Below are 12,911 nucleotides of genomic sequence, written 5' to 3' on the forward strand. Positions count from 1 at the left end.
AGTCAGCGACCTTGGGTTTCGAACCTGAGACCTCAGTGTTCCGCGTCAACACTCTATCCACTGCACCATCATGAGCCTGGCAATGAATAGGTCCTTTATGACCAAGAGAAAGAAACCATGGCAGGGATGTACACCAAATTTACACTGATTCATCTCCCAGCAAGGACTGGAGGAAGCAACAGAAGTAATTCAAGGACAGAGAACATAACAGCCGTCAATCATCAGATCCTCAGCAGAGAAAGAACTCAGTGATCAAGCCACATATGCCTTCCAACCATCTCAAGACCACCATCTGGGCCCAAGTAAACATTAAGGGACCTGAACTCTCTAAGGTATTTAACACATTTTAAAAGCCAATCAACACAAAGAGAAAATTAAACATTATGTGCCTCCTGAAAAAAAGTTCATTCATAAAATCACCGATGAAGTATGCTTGCCAAAAAACTGAATCTGAGTCCTGAATAAATCTCTACACAACACCAATTTACAGGCAATAAAGAGGAGTGAGGCAGATAGCAAACAATACTATGAGGAATAGACAGCAAAATCTACACTATATGAATCTAAAGACCCAGTTTCTTCAGTAAGTAAACTTCAAGTGAAAAAAAGAGATAGAGATGGGAGCACCTAGAGATGTAAAGAACCGTGAGAGACCCAGGAACAACTGCAATGCGACCTGATTCAAATAAAATGTTAAAAGACTTTGAGACATTCAAGAAAACTTAACCACTGATCAGTTTGTTGCTGATATTAAGAGATTAGGTGTGATAACTTTCTGTTAGCATAGTCTTCATCTTTTAGAAATATATACTAAAATATTCATAGGTGAAATGATAAGCTGTCTGATGGTATTTGCTCCATAATTAAGGATGGTTAGGTGGGGAGACAGATGATAGAAGAGGCCCCAAAGTTGATCGTTGTTGAAGCTGGTAACTGCGGGTTCATTTACACAATTCTCTCCTTTTTAGTGTATGTTTACAATTTTCCACAAAAAAAAAAAAAACAACTGGGGGTGTGATGGGGGTTGTGGGAGGGCGATGAGCAAATTCCAGGGAAAACAGAAGGAAAGATTCTTTTAAATTATGGACTCCTTTTTCTTTAGGCCTAAGTAGGAAACCATTTGAATAAATTACATCCCTTATATCAAAAAAGGTGTAATCTCAAAGTTACCGTCTTGGGGTTTTAAGGCTTGCTAACAGAACAAAGCCTGTGTAGAAGTGAAAACCTTTGAATGTCACTTTGGAATGCAGACAACAGCCTGACCGGCAGGTCAGCGGCTCCCAGGATGGGGGTAAAGGGCTCCTGCCCCTGGACGCTCTGTTCCTGTGTGCAGGCTGGATCGAACTGAGCCCCCACACTACAGCACATACAGGAAATCAGAGGTCAACCTGGCGCTCATATCCGTGAGCTCCGGCTAACCACAGGACATCTGGGAAGAGAGCTGGGACAGGGAGAGGGAAGCAAGGCCTGGGGTCAACAGCAATGTCACCAACTCAGATCATTTAATCACACTCTTAATTATGCAACATCGAAAATATTTTTGTTGCTAGGGTCCCATTTTCACAGAAGGTACTTACGAGAATGGACCCCACCTCCACTCCTCCTCAGCAGAGAAGGTGAACCCCTGAGCAGCTGCTTGGTGTGTGGACCTGACCGTGACCCTGGCTGCAGCAGGGACCAGCTGACTCTGACTGCCTCCTCAGCATCTGACACCGCAGAGCGGGCAGCGTCCTCACCCTAGCATCTGGGACCTGAGAGCAACATCTTCTCTGAAGCTCTGGGATCACCATCATATCAGTAAATATTTAAACAGGCACCATGCATGGCACTGCAAGGGTGTTTGTGTGACCCTTACAGTCATCAACACTAGCATTCCGGGCCCCAGAATGGCCTATCCATAGCTAAACACGGCACAGAAAACGAGAATGAATTCAAAGTCCTTAGATAAGCCAAGAGCAGCTTCCAGACCAGCTTCCCACCACCTGGCCCGGGCCCATCTGAGGAGCCTCGGTTCTCATGGCACCAGTTCCTGGAGACCTCCATGCTGTTCGCACCCCTGACCTTTGCTTGCAAAGCCCCCTCCTCTTTGTTATGTACAGGTCTCTAAGTCTCTCTCAGAAACCTGCTTAAATGCCCCTTCCTCTTGGCAGCCTTCCTTGATCCACTCCTTGGCAGAATTAGTCACTCCCTTCTCAACACTTTGAAGACACTTCCACTGAAAGCAACTGTCACAGTTTTAATCATTAATTTATACATATAGCATCCTTAAGTATTGTGAGTCCCCAACAACTCTAGCTGTGTCTTGTTTACCTGTGTGTGTGTGCCTGTTTGCAGATCTCCTGTGACTGCCGGCCAACCTCCCTAGCCCCTGCTATGGGGACATCAGCCAATACCTTCCAGGAACAGCCCACACAAACTCTGAAATGTCTTGGCCAGGCAGTGGGACATCAGCTATTCCTCAAATCAGTTACTGGGGTGACACAGGGGAGAGTCAGTCAACTGAATCTTGTCACATACTGCATGCATGCTCTTTCCTCTTAGCACTTAAGTGACCAGGGAAAGCACTCACGCTCTTGCTACTGGTGTGTCACAGAAAATGATTTAAGCATACACAAACAGCCAACGAGCTACAGCGATCTGTAGTTTCCTAAAAAGCGATGCTACCAGCTCCGATGTCCACGGCACCTGTGAACACAGTGCTTCCATGTTCGTATTTCATTGTGCCTCATATCAGCCTTGGAGGTCAGCAGGACAGAGATGGGCTCCACTGATGAGGAAGTAGATTCCCAAAGGCTGAGGAACATGCTCAAATGTATCGACACTAGTCATTGCTATGCTGAGAGCTGAGCCAGGTTTCCGGTTCCTAGTTCAAGGTTATTTTCACACTGAATCCCCTTTGCGTGGCTTTTTCCAACCCAACACTATCCCTCCTCTCCACTCTCTGGCTATACAGTAAATCCTTTTGGGTAAACATGAAGCTTCTGTTTTAAAAGCTTCTAGTCGGGGAAAGCTTACATTTTCCTTCAGGTCATAAGGGTCTTAATACAAGTTATTCCCTAAATGACTTCCCTCAAGATATGGACCTCGCCTGACCAGGCGGTGGCACAGTGGATAGAGCATCGGAATGGGATGCGGAGGACCCAGGTTTGAGACCCCAAGGTCGCCAGCTTGAGTGCGAGCTCATCTGGTTTAAGCAAGGCTCACCAGCTTGAGCCCAAGGTCGCTTGTTCGAACAAGGGGTCACTCGGTCTGCTGTAGCCCCCGGGTCAAGGCACATATGAGAAAGCAATCAATGAACAACTAAGGAACCGCAACAAAGAATTGATGTTTCTCATCTCTCTCCCTTCCTGTCTGTCTGTCCCTATCTGTCCCTCTCTCTGTATCTCTGTCTTTCCCACAAGAAAAAAAAAAGATATGGACCTCACGTGGAGAGAAAATATGAGAATCTTAGAAGGAAAGGGCCGAGGGTTAGGTGGACGGAATGACCCAGGCGCCCCTGCTCTCAGAGTCCTCAGCTGAGACCATGCCTGGAGCAGGTATTGTAGGATAGCAGCACCTCGATGACCCACGTGAAGTCCAGAATTTGAGAAGTGAGAGGTCCCTGTGGCTCAACACAAAAGCCTCCTGTTTTATTTTTGCTACCTTATAGTTAGTCCTCCAACTATAGCCAGAAGGCTCTTTGAAAAAGATTAATCATTATTAAATGTAGTTAATAATACTGCATTGCATATTTGAAAGCTGTTAAGAGAGTAGATATTAAAAGTTCCCATCTCAAGGAAGAAAATTCAGAAGAGCTTGACAAAGCTCTGAAGGCATCCCCACAGTTGAGGGGAGAATGGGGGCTCCCTGGGTGTGCAGACCTACCTGACTTGGCTTTCTCCCCACCCCCGCCTCCCACCCACCACTGTACCTGACTTGGCTTTCTCCTCACCCCCACCCCCACCTCCCACCCACCACTGTACCTGACTTGGCTTTCTCCTCACCCCCACCCCTGCCTCCCACCCACCACTGTACCTGACTTGGCTTTCTCCCCACCCCCGCCTCCCACCCACCACTGTACCTGACTTGGCTTTCTCCTCACCCCCACCCCTGCCTCCCACCCACCACTGTACCTGACTTGGCTTTCTCCCCACCCCCGCCTCCCACCCACCACTGTACCTGACTTGGCTTTCTCCCCACCCCCGCCTCCCACCCACCACTGTACCTGACTTGGCTTTCTCCCCACCCCCGCCTCCCACCCACCACTGTACCTGACTTGGCTTTCTCCCCACCCCCGCCTCCCACCCACCACTGTACCTGACTTGGCTTTCTCCCCACCCCCACCTCCCACCCACCACTGTACCTGACTTGGCTTTCTCCCCACCCCCGCCTCCCACCCACCACAGTACCTGACTTGGCTTTCTCCTCACCCCCACCCCCGCCTCCCACCCACCACTGTACCTGACTAGGCTTTCTCCCCCACCCACCACTGTACCTGACTCGGCTTTCTCCCCACACACACACACCCCACACCCTACCCTGCCACCAGCACATGGGAGATGCTTGAAGAATGAATGTGTCCCATACAAACTGAACAGAACATTCTTGATTGCTGACTTTGTCAGGAAGTTATATTTAAGCCCACTTTGGAGAATAAATTCAAAGGAAAAATCCCAAAAATGTTCTGTTCAAAGATGTTCCTAACAGCAAAGAACACAGCATGAACTCTTGAAAAACCCCAAGGCTCAACAACCAGGAAATGATTGTGTTACCAATAAGAATGTTACACACTCATTTTAAATTACAAATCTAGAGGCCCTGGCCGGTTGGCTCAGCAGTAGAGCGTCGGCCTAGCGTGCGGAGGACCCGGGTTTGATTCCCGGCCAGGGCACACAGGAGAAGCGCCCATTTGCTTCTCCACCCCTCCGCTGCGCTTTCCTCTCTGTCTCTCTCTTCCCCTCCCACAGCCAAGGCTCCATTGGAGCAAAGATGGCCCGGGCGCTGGGGATGGCTCTGTGGCCTCTGCCTCAGGCGCTAGAGTGGCTCTGGTCGCAACATGGCGACGCCCAGGATGGGCAGAGCATCGCCCCCCAGTGGGCAGAGCGTCGCCCCATGGTGGGCGTGCCGGGTGGATCCCGGTTGGGCGCATGCAGGAGTCTGTCTGACTGTCTCTCCCTGTTTCCAGCTTCAGAAAAAAAAAAAAAATTACAAATCTAGACTGCTAGATACACTCAGTGAACTCAGCACAAGCCTTTGCTTTCTCCCCTTTCCATCCTCCGGGCCCTAACTTAACAACCTAGAGAATGGGAGGGAAAGACCAGTGGGGAAAAAAAGAAAAAAATCAACTGTGCCTGGAATTGTGCCAGATTACACACTAGGACAGGGTGGCACCCACGACTCTCATAGGTTTTCTACTGGCTATAATTGGGACACAACTGAGAAAAGATGACGTATCTTTAACCCATACAACTGAGGTTACTCATGTTACCAAGGTTACCTAAGAAGTAGAAAATATCCTGCACTCCTCCCATCCACTCTAATTAGAAAGTGCAATTGTCTAGGGAGCAGTGCAGAGTGGAAGGGCGGACTACAGGGCACAGCAAGACTACCAGGGTGTCTCGCTGTGTCAACAAGGGGCTGTCAAGCACAGGTGGTGACACCATGTGAGGGCCACCAGCAGAGGGCACCCTACCCACATGGCTTCATCTCACCAGGATCATATAGAGATGCAACAGAAAGATCCCAACAAGGCAACTGGGTGGGCTGACCTGGGCAGGTCCACCATGCACCAAGTAGGTGAGACTGCAAATTATGAAGTCAGGGGCTCTGTCCAGATGGGAGAGCAACTAAAATAAGGAAGCCAGGCTCCACCAGATTCAGACAAGAGGGGAATCAGTCAAGTCTCCCTGACCCACAGTGCAGGGCCCTGGCTTGCTTTCTCCTGACTCCTTCCCCCATCAACAGATCACTCTACTGATCTGTCAACTGATCACTCAACTCAACCTAAGGTCCCAAAAGACAACTCTAACATCAGGTAGAACAGAAGGGATCCAATAATTCACTTGTTCTGATGGGAGGCAAATAGCAGGCCTACATTAGTACCTCATCAGATACAGGTAACCCGGAAAATGTAACCAGCTGCATTAGCTCATCATCCAGACACCCAGAAATCAAAATATGAAGAAAGAAGCACAGTCCTCAAGAGCAAATATATTCATCTGAGACATATTTATCCCATGAAACAGAATACTCTGGGCCAGTGGTTTTCAACCACCAGTCCACAGACCGGGACCAGTCTGCCCGAAATTTCTTGCCAGTCCACAAAAGAGTTAACCACCCTGATGTTGTATGACGGTTATAGACCCAGTGATTACAGACCAGAGAGCCAGTGGTTGAAAAACACTGCTCTAGGCTGCATCTCTGTTGTGCTTTCATTTGAAATAAATGGAAGAGAATTTAAAAATTAAAGTGAGAGAATAAAAAAGACATTAAAGCACAAATTAAAAACAGAGGGAAAAAAAAGCAGATAGAGGGCCCTGGTCAGTTAGCTCAGTCGGTTGGAGTGTCAACCCAAACCACCAAGGTTGTCGGTCCAATCCCTGGGCGGGGCCCATACGGGAAGCAACCAATGAATGCACAACTAAGTGAAACAACAAATGAATGCTTCCCTCTCTCTCTCAAAAAAAAAAAATCAATTAATTAAAAAAAATAGAACAGAAAAGAGTAAAAGCTATAAACAAAAACAAAATGTTATTCTTCTAAAAGATGAATTAGAGCGGCCCTGGCCAGTTGGCTCAGTGGTAGAGCGTTGGCCTGGCGTACAGAAGTCCCGGGTTCGATTCCCGGCCAGGGCACACAGGAGAAGCGCCCATCTGCTTCTCCACCCCTCCCCCTCTTTCTCTCTGTCTCTCTCTTCCCCTCTCGCAGCCGAGGCTCCAGTGGAGCAAAATATGGCCCGGGCGCTGGGGATGGCTCCTTGGCCTCTGCCCCAGGCACTAGAGTGGCTCTGGTCGTGACAGAGCGATGCCCCGGATGGGCAGAGAGCATCGCCCCCTGGTGGGCATGCCAGGTGGATCCCGGTCAGGCACATGCGGGAGTCTGTCTGACTGCCTCCCCGTTTCCAGCTTCAGAAAAAAAAAAAAAGATGAATTAGAGAAACAAAAACTTAGGAAGTCTAATCAATATGGAAAGTGGGTAGAGGCGGGCAAGCAGTAACTTAAGTCTTATATCTATGTATAATAATAAATTATAAAAATGTGCTATGAATAACTATGCCAATAAAGTAGGAAGTCTGTATGAGTAGATGTCTTTATAGGGAAATATATGGCCAAAGTGGAATTAAGTTGATATAAGAAACCTAAACAAGTAAATAACCATGTAAATAGCTGTCGTCAGAGAACTTTTACTGACAGGTAAGCTACGCCCTGAACGTTTTACAATTCAGCTCGAATGAACCTCACGGAGCAAGTCCTATTGTCTTCAAACACTCTTAAAGCACATTTTTTTTAAATGGAGAAATATTTCAAATCATTTTATGAGGATTACCTATATTTGATATCAAAATATTAGGACAGAAAAGGAAATTAGACATAAGTGTAAACATCATCAATAAAGTAACAGCAAATGGTATGTAAAGCACTGGAGACATGTCTATTAAATCCAGAAACAAGACTCTGATACCGAATGTCACGCCATTGTTCAAATCATTCTGGAGACTCTAGCTGATGCAAGCGATGAGATTCTACCACATCACTTCCCTGGCAAGAAGTCAGTTTTCCCCAAAATTAATCTAAAATTTCAGTACACATAATATTGAGAAAATGATTCAGAACACTTTTAAATGATAAATCTGAATGGGTATGAAATACAGTGTGTCCGTAAAGTTATGGTGTATTTTTGACCAGTCACAGGAAAGCAACAAAAGACGACAGAAATGTGAAATCTGCACCAAATGAAAGGAAAACCCTCCCAGTTTCTGTAGGATGATGTGGCAGCATGTGCGCATGCGCAGATGATGATGTAACACCGTGTATACAGCAGAGCAGCCCACGGCCATGCCAGTTGAGATGTGGACGGTACAGAGGAAAGTTCAGTGTGTTCTGTGGCTCACTAAATTTGAATCCGTGGCCAAAGTTCAATGTGAATATCGGCGCGTTTATAACGGAAGCGCCACCACATAGTAATAACATTACTCGGTGGGATAAGCAGTTGAAGGAAACCGGCAGTTTGGTGGAGAAACCCGTTCTGGTAGGCCATCAGTCAGTGACGAGTCTGTAGATGCTATATGGGATAGCTACCTAAGGAGCCCTAAAAAATCTGTGCATGAGCCCACATCGAACTGCATTGAATAGGTATGAAACTGGGAGCGTTTTCCTTTTATTTGGTGCAGAATTTCACATTTCTATCGTCTTTTGTTGTTTTCCTGTGACCAGTCAAAAGTGCACCATGACTTTACAGACACACTGTATTTCATGTAAAGGTTTAAATCATTACTATACAATTCAGTGACAAAAGGAGACGACACAGACTCAACGGTAGATTGTATCACCATGTGTAATTGTTAACTCCCTTCCTTTAGCGGATTTTACATTCTTACTGTTGCCAAGCAACTGCCCACAGGACACATCTCCACCCTACTGACTTTCAGCTCGGCCATGTGACTTTCTCCGGCCAACCACACAGAAGTGAATGTGACATACACCAGACGGGAGCAGACACTACAAGGGCCATTGCATGGTTCCACCAGCTCTCTTACTCTCTCTCCTCTGCCTTGAAACTGGCATGACCCAAGCAGGGGCTGCTCCCTCAGAATGACGCCCGTGGGAAAGAGCACAGCAACTGACTTGCAGCCACCGACACACGGGGCGACTTAGAAATTAATGGCTCCGCAAAGCTTTGAATTTTGCGTGTTTATTACTACGGTAAGGCTGGCTGATGCATTTATTTATTAAAATGTCTGTATAATATTTTAAAATCTAGATAGAAAATAGTTAATACAAATGATACAAGATTTTAAGATGTGGAGAATTATCTTTGTTTTTGTTTTTCTTTTTTGTAGAATTATTCAAACACATCTTAACTACATATATGTCCTAAGTTCGGGGACCTGACTTGCTTATAAGTAGGAAGTTCAGTCCTTCCCTCCCACCCCACCCTGGGACCTCCATCTCAAATACTCTCCAAAACCTCCAAGGACCCTGCACCAGCACCTCGGTCTCAGTGCCCAAGGCCCACCAGCCTGCGGTTTCTAGAATCCTGCCTGAAGAGTCAGCTTTTCCTTTTTTGGATTCTGGACCTTTTCTTATGAGGTAAAGACTCTTCATCTTTAGATATGGGTTAAGAGACTACCCGTTTAAAAGTTTTATTTGAAAGTTAATAAAGATGTTTAGAACTGAAAATGTTTTTCTAGTTTTTCTACTATTAGTAAATCTGCCATTCACGTAAAATCCAGCCATTGGCCTGCTGTAAAACAACACCTCCAATGAGATCACACATGAAGTCAAAATGGAAGTCACATTACTAGGCTAAGTGTCCAGTGTCTGTTCTCAGCTTTTTTTAAAGAATCTCCAGACTAGCAGTCACTTCTCCAGACATTCCTGTGATTCCTGGGAGCAAAGACTTTCCCTCACTCTCAGTTGAATTTAAATATGATTCCTTTCCAATCCCTCAAAGGATGATCCACTATTTCAAGCACATATCAAACACCTAATACACATCAGCGACAGTGTCAATGCTAGGCTACCAAAAGAAACAGGATATGACATCTGTGTTTATATAACTCAACCTAGCTGGGCTCATAAACATGAAAACCTCTAACTACGATGCTACACAATATGGGTTATAATAGAGCAAATGACAGGAGGCAAGCAAAGGATGCTGGGACAACTTGTGAAGGAGTAAATTTGCCAGAAGGAAAAACAAGGGTGGGAGCATGGTGTGGACATTCCAGGCTGAGAAATCACTGCCATCAAAGGAGGGGAGGCATTTCCAAGTTTGTCCCTAACTCAGTGGTTCTCAAACTTTTTGAAGTTGGGGTGCATTTAAAAATCCTATAAATAATTGTAGGCACACTATATACAAATTTCTGAGAAATATGTTATAATAATTAAGTCAAATATTAAAGAAAAAATATAAAGTCCAAGTGTGCTTTCACGGTAATTAAACAAAATAAATACTACAAAATTAAATTTATTCTGACATTAAAAAACATTTTTGTTACATTTTTTGAGTTATGCTTTTTAGAATTCATAAAAAAGGGGGGGGTTAAAAAATAAACAACAAAAAAGTTATCTTTTTATATATATAAATACATTCTTAGGAAGATTTAGTAAATTCGGCCAAGTCCCAGCACGAATGTGTTAAGTTTTTCATTCTTGTGTTTATGGGAAACATGAGCCTGATGTGTCCTAGCGATTTCTTCAATGTTTGGGCATATATTTGAAAGGCAAACTCTCATTTCCTCGTCAATACACTGAAGAATTCCTCTCTTTTTTATTCTTAATTGTGTTGAGTGCAGTAAACCCCCACCATATATATCATCTTAACTTGACACCAAACAAAGGATAGAAGAAACTTGCCTCCAGTCTTTCTGGGGAACATGGGGGGTAGTGTAAACAATCCAGCACCACAGCTTAACAGGCTTTTGCAACCTAATCAGGCAAGTGAGGTGAGGGGTTGGGCAGACTGTCAGCTTACAGTCAATTCTCCACACCTCTGTTCTCCAAAAATCTAAACTCCAAAAACCCTGTTGGTTTTTTGGTCCCCAACAGGCACATATTTCTCTGGAATACCATAGGGTGCACCTGGAAATCTTCTAGGGCACACCAGTGTGCCCTGGCGCACACTTTGAGACCTACTGCCCTAACTGAATGATAACTAAGACCCACAACACGAAGTTGCCACTGCTGCTAGTTGAGTATGTACATGGCATCAGGAAAATTCAAACCCCAGAGCAGACAGCTTTCTAAAAGGATGGATTAAACCTCCCCAAAAGCACACATTTAAAAAGAATGGAACTCTTCCTAAAAACTGACTCTCTTTTCTGCCCACCTTGACGTGTCGTCAGGATACTGCAACTGAAGACCCATAATTCCACCGACATTTCTGCACCAAATCCCACAAGGATTTGTGGTGTAGGACCCTTCAGAGATCACTCGCGTTGCTGTCTCACACAGGAAGAAGCTGAGAAGTGGCATGCAGTAAGTCACTCCAGTGGTACGTGAGGACTCCAGGTCTTCGGTCTCTCACCTAGGGCTGCGCTACACCACAACCCATATGCTTCTCCTTGTGTCTTAAATAGGAAGAAGGTGAGTGATAGACAAGCAGATAAAGAGCTCTAAAAGGCCAATGGAGAAAAATTTTATTGTGAGTGGTAATCAACAGAGGATAAATGACGTTTCATAAAGACTGTAAGATCAGCTACCGTGGAGACTTTGTCTAAGGTTCTCATTTCTATGCTCTTCCCACCCGATCCCACTCCATCCACTCTAATACCTAATGGAAGAGGCAAGGAATGAATAACTGGGCTTAGAGTCCAAATAACTGAGCTTGAATTCTGACTTTGCTCCTACCAGTCTTGGGGTCAGGTGCTCGATCTCTCTGAGGCCCTGTTTCCTCATCTATGACATGGAGGGTATAAGGATTAAAGAAAAAGCAATGTCCCTAGTGTAATCCCTTAATAAATGTCTGTTCTTTACCAACTTTCATCCAATACCTATTTTTTTAATGTTTATTTATTTTGAAGTTTATTGAATTTATTGGGGTGGCACTGGTTAATAAAATAATATTGGTTCCAGGTGTACAATTCTATAATACATCATCTGCATACCGTATTGTGTGTTCACCACCCCAAGTCAAGTCTCTGATACCTCTTAACGATGCTATCTGTTCATCTTAGGAAACCCAATCCTAGTTTACACGTTTTTGTGTTGCCATCTGACACAGTCTTAAATAAACGGAACGCACTCGGTGTTTGATGAAACAAGTCAGATGCCTACGAAAAATTACAGGAAAGGGTATTTTTGGTGTTCAGAACAAAGACCAAGACAGAACAATATATGAGGCAGAGCTGAATATGTGCTAGGTGATCGAATGCCTGCTGATGAATCATCACCCCAGAGCAACGCTTTTCAAAAACAGAATCTACTCAAGTGAAGAACAGAACAGGGCAGGGCTCAGCGACCAGCAGCAACTGCCAAGTGGTTACTGTTAATTCCACACTTACAGCCCACATGGCTCAGCTGCGTCTTTTTAAAAGCCTTGCCTGTTTAGCAAGACTGAACCCTGTGTCCTTCTGTCAAAAATTACCTGAAGCGCCGCTACAACAGGGACGTTTCTCCTGGGATCCTCAGGGCCCTTGCACCAAAATTAAGTGCAAATTTTGCATGTGCACACGCAAGTTTGAATCTTCCTTCAGAGAGAACCTATCACATTTTTAGAGTCCTAAAAATACCAATGGGGGAAAGTTAGGCACTGCAGATTCTAAACCGTCTCTCCAAACAAAAAGAGGAAACAAAAGTACATTTCTATTTCCATGAGCTACCCAAATTCACACTGCCCTCTGGAAGACTCTCACAGTCAATTATTTGTGACAAACATACCCTACCTTTGGGGGAGGGGATGTCCTTAAACCTTCAACCCAAACCTAAAACTAACCTGAGGGGAGAACTTGCTAAATTAGAAGGAACTATGTGACTATGTTGTAATAGGTCACACTTTCTTGAAAAAGAAATTCACTTCATTTTCTTCTCCTCCAGGATGCCCAGGGTTCTCCCAGGCCGAGTTCTGTGGCATCAAATACAGCTGCCCGGATTCAGGACTAGGCCCCTCCCCACAGAGATGTTGTTCTGTGGAACGCCTCGAAGCCTGCGGCACCTTCTCCATCTCAACCTCAGCATCCTTTTTAGAAGCCTGAAGCATACCTGTCTCCCACC

General features: G+C 45.2%; 1 protein-coding gene across 1 annotated transcript in view; it reads right to left on the minus strand.

Moving 5' to 3' along the window:
- Positions 1–12,911, minus strand: part of SNX30 (sorting nexin family member 30) — a 112,820-nt gene that overhangs the window by 69,888 nt on the left and 30,021 nt on the right. The gene's annotated exons all lie outside the window — the stretch shown is intronic.

Source organism: Saccopteryx bilineata, chromosome 2 (assembly GCF_036850765.1).
Source record: "Saccopteryx bilineata isolate mSacBil1 chromosome 2, mSacBil1_pri_phased_curated, whole genome shotgun sequence".
In the NCBI taxonomy this organism is placed as follows: domain Eukaryota; kingdom Metazoa; phylum Chordata; class Mammalia; order Chiroptera; family Emballonuridae; genus Saccopteryx; species Saccopteryx bilineata.